Genomic DNA, 4,862 nt, shown 5'->3' on the forward strand with positions numbered 1-4,862 from the left:
CGTTAGTGGAAATGTAAATTGATGCAGCCACTATGGAAAATAGTACAGAGGTTCATAAAAAAATAAGAAATAGAACTACCATATGATCCAGCAATTCTATTTCTAGTTATATATCCAAAGTAAATAGTAACACTAACTCAAAAAGATGTATGCACTTACCATGTTTAATGAAGTAGTATTCACAATAGCCATGACAGGGAAACAAATTAAGTATCTACCAGTGGATGAGGGATAATAAAAAAAGAGTGCTATAAAGAGACAGATATACACATATATATAATATTCCTTTGTATATAATATATATATACACAAAAGAATATTATTCAGCATAGAAAGAAAATCCTGTCAATTATAACATGGATGAAACTTGAAGCCTATGCTAAGTGAAATAAAGCAGCTACAGAAAGACAAATACTGTATGATCTCACTTGTATATGTAGAATCTAAAAAAAGTCATACTCATAGAACCAGAGAGTAGAATGGGTAGTTGCCAGGGGCTGGGGGTAAAGGGAATCAAGGGAATGTTGGTCAAAGGATATAAATTTTTATTTATAAGATGAACAAGCTCTAGGAATCTAATGTACAGCATGTGAACCATAGTTAGTTAATGATGCTGTCTTATGGATCTTCCCTGATGGTTCAGTGGTTAAGAATCCGCCCTTATACCACAACTGGACATGGGTTCTATTTCTGGTCAGAGAGGTAAGGTGTCACATGGCTTTCATTGAAGCCAACAACAACAAAAAAACCCAACCTTTTCCCTCCCTTTTTCCTCCCTTTTTCTTCAGCTATCCTGGGCCTCCGGGCCCAGCTAACACCAGCTTTTGAGTTTAGCTCCTTACAGTTGATCAAATGTGAACTCCTATATTCCTCAAAATTATTCTACCCAGGGGGAGGCTGCCGTCCACTACCTGGTCAGCTTGCGGCTGCGGGAGCCTCTACACTTACCTGTCTCTGGGCTTCTATTTCGACAGTCACAACGTGGCTGTGGAGGATGTGGGGCACTTTTCCCGCCAATCGGCCGAGGGGAAGCGCCAGGGCTCCCAGAGCCTTTTGAAAATGCAACCCGGTGCGATTACGGCCCTCTTCCAGGTAAAGCAGAAGCCCTCTCAAGACGAGCGCGGAAAAACCCAGGACGCTCTGGAAGCGGCCGTTCTAATGAGAACACCCTGAAGCACGCCATTTTGGATCTGCACGACCCGACTTCCGCCCGCCAGGCCCCCACCGCGGCGACTTCCTGGAGAGCCCGTCCTACCTGAGCAGAGGAAGCGCCCCAAGATGGCGACCACCTGACCAACCTCTACAGGCCGCCTGGGCCCCGCTTCCAAAGGCTCACCCCCAAGCACCGACTAGGAGCCTCTGGAGCCCAGCGACCTTTGAAAGACGCTCTGGTGTCAGGGTTTCTGCCTGAAGCTTCTCTCTGCAGCCACTAGGCAGACTTTTTTTTCCCCCCAACAACTCTGGAGCCCTCTCCGAAGCCTTGCACCAAATGGAAACAATAACAATTTTTACAGCAAAAACAACAAAAACTACACTGTAAATTTAAGAGACTGTGTCTTAAGGTACTTCCCTAGTCGTCCCGTGGTTAAGAATCTGGCTTCCAATGCAGGGGATGGCAGTTCCACACCTGGTCAGAAAACTAAGATCCCCACATGCTGAGGGACAACTAAGCCGGTGCCTAAACCCGCGTGCTGCGAACTACTGAGCCGGCTTGCTCTGAAGCCTTTGCACCACAACTAAAGAAAAATTCTCACGCCACAAGGAAGAGCCTGCATATGGCAACTAAGACCCAACGCACCTAAAGAAATAATGATTTTTTTAAAAACAGAGAAATATGTCTTTGTGGTCTCACCACACACACAAAAAAGCAGTTAACTACATGAGGCTATGGGTATACTAATTAACTTGATTGTGGTAATTTTTTCAGTCTCTGTGTGTGTGTGTGTGTGTGTGTATAAAACTATCACATTGTACACCTGAAATAGGTATAATGTTTATTTGATAATTATATCTAAATAAAGTTGGAAAAATTTCAAACATAAAAATGAGTAATATTTTGTAAGAAATTCAAATACTAACATACCTATGAATGTAGATGTAATTTCAAAATAGGTAAAATGTGAAGCATTATTATTATTAATGAAGTGCATTGTTAGAGAAATACAAATCAAAACCACAATGAGATATCACCTCACACAAGTCAGAATGGCCATCATCAAAAAGTCTACAAACAACAAATGCTGGAGAGGGGGAAAGGGAACCCTCTTGCACTGCTGGTGGGAATGTTAATTGATACAGCCACTATGGAAGACAGTATGGAGATTCCTTAAAAAGCTAGGAATCCCACTAGGGACCCAGCAATCCCACTCCTAGGCATATACCCTGAGGAGAACAAAATTGAAAAAGACACATGTAGCCCATTGTTCATTGCAGCACTGTTTACAATAGCTAGAACATGGAAGAAACCTAGATGTCTATCAACAGATGAATGGATAAAGAAGTTGTGGTACATATACACAATGGAATATTACTCAGCCAATAAAAGGAATGCATTTGAGTCAGTTCTAATGAGGTGGATGAACCTAGAGCCTATTATACAGAGTGAAGTAAGTCAGAAAGAGAAAGATAAATATCGTATACTAACGCATATGTATGGACTCTAGAAAAATGGTACTGAAGAATTTATTTGCAGGGCAGCAGTGGAGAAACAGATAGAGAGAACAGATTTATGGACATGGGAAGAGGAGAGGAGAGAGTGAGATGAATGGAGAGAGTAACATGGAAACTTACATTACCATATGTAAAATAGATAACCAATGGGAATTTGCTATAGGTCTCAGGAAATTCAAACAGGGGCTCTGTATCAAACTAGAGGGGTGGGATGGGGAGGGAGATGGGAGGGAGGGTCAAGAGGGAGGGGATATATGTATACCTATGACTGATTCATGTTGAGGTTTGACAGAAAACAAAATTCTGTAAGGCAATTATCCTTCAATTAAAAAATAAATTTTAAAAAACTATCACATTGTACACCTGAAATATATATAATTTTTATTTGACAATTGTATCTCAATAAAGCTGGAAAAATTTCAAACAAAAATGAGTATTTTTGAAAATCTGAACAACATGAGTGAGAACTCACTACCGTCTCCTCATCGAAACTGAGGTCCAGCACGTTGAAAAAAAAGAAAAAAAAAAAATGAGTATTTTTTTGTTAAAAAATTCAAATACTGATATACTTATGAATGTAGATGTAACTTCTAAATGTGTAAAATGTGAAGCAAGTATGCATTTATGTTATATCTACATGATATCATAGCAACTGAACTCAAAATGAAATATTCATTTTACAGTTATTATATTTTTCCCCATCAAATGGTCTCTGGCTTTTATTTTCTCTTAAATGACCTGATATTTTGACCATTTATAAATTCAGAGCACTGAGATTTTATTAACTTCAGGCTTTTCTTAACTATCAAGATAGAGAAATAAATCATAATATTCTCTATTGAGTTTTTGTTTGTTTAAATATAAGAATATCCTGACCTGATTCTGTGATATCTATACATTTCTCCTTTTGACTCTTCTTTATTTAAATAATCTCTTCAAGCCTCAATTTTGTCTCTGAAACATGAGGCTAACATAAGGTTTTCAGGAGGATTAAATGAAAACATATATGTAAAGCACAGTATTGAATAAGGTTTCTTTTCCTCTCACCTCACTTTTCCTTGTCGGTTCTAGAACAGAGTAATTGTGACTGATGAGAAAGTAATGTTTGCTCACATCCTTGGTTTGTTCCCCAATTTACGCACTAGTTAACAATATACTTGATGTCCAAAGTTTTCTTTATAATATGCTATTGAGAAAATTTAAGTCATTATTTAGTCACTTACCTAACTGCACAATGCTCCTTCTTCATTCTACCAGGGAATGCTGCTGCAACTTTTCCTTTGTCAGTCACTGTTGCTCCAAGGTGGACAATCTGAACTGAAAGGTTAGCTTTGAAACTATAGAGAAGAATGTAACAGCTTCACAGAATGTCTGATTAAACTTCAACCCTGACGGAAGGATAAACAGGAAGAATTAAGGGGATTTTGCACGACAGACACATGAACTACTTATTTGCCTTCTAAGGGAAAGTGGGACTGGACATTAGGCTGCTGTTAGGACAGAGATTAGGAACTGAGAAGCATCTTCTTTTTATTCCATGAGGATGCTCTGTTTCGAAAATTTTTAACTGATTCATAAGAGTTCAGAAATTAAAGAGAAGGTTACTGATGAAGGCTCAGGTCAAAGCTTAGAGATTAGTTAATTTGACATGAGTGGAGAACCACTAATTATCTTGGCATTTTGAAAGTTTGTCAAGTATTTGGGGCTGTAAGGAAAATAGTTTACAAACTAAACCTAATTGTGAACTCCCTGTAGTCACAACAAAGTTCAAAAAAATCCCTGAAGGCATACACGAATAGCTTTCTGAGGGACACTGCCCATAACTTTCCTTTAAGTCTCTGAAATGTGAATTTCAAAAAGAATAAACAATATGATTTCACTGAAGCCTAGCATTCATCAAAGATAACCTCAACAGTTCTGAGATATTTAATGATTTATCTTTAAATCCAATCTTGACATTGTAGTTTAGAGAAAGTTCTAAAAAAGCAGAAAAATGTTCCTAAGTCCAGTATAATTATAATTTGAAGAACTTTTACACAAAGGAATTTAAATTTAAATTTCAAAACAGTTTCCAAACCTCAAGAAACTGCTAGTTACTTCTAAAGAGTAAAACTCAAATGATGGGGGCCTACTTTTAGCCATATAGCTTTATGCAAATTTAATTTTTAGAGTCTGTGCACATGTGCCTATTT

The 4,862-nt window shown here is 38.1% G+C and overlaps 1 non-coding gene across 1 annotated transcript; it reads left to right on the forward strand.

The window, feature by feature from the left end:
• The first annotated feature begins 3,080 nt into the window (after positions 1-3,080).
• LOC136156394 (small nucleolar RNA SNORD116) lies at positions 3,081-3,170 on the forward strand. The gene has a single exon (XR_010660957.1). It is a non-coding gene; the product is annotated as a small nucleolar RNA SNORD116 (small nucleolar RNA).
• The last annotated feature ends 1,692 nt before the right edge of the window (positions 3,171-4,862 follow it).

This window comes from Muntiacus reevesi, chromosome 1, assembly GCF_963930625.1.
Source record: "Muntiacus reevesi chromosome 1, mMunRee1.1, whole genome shotgun sequence".
Classification (NCBI taxonomy): Eukaryota; Metazoa; Chordata; class Mammalia; order Artiodactyla; family Cervidae; genus Muntiacus; species Muntiacus reevesi.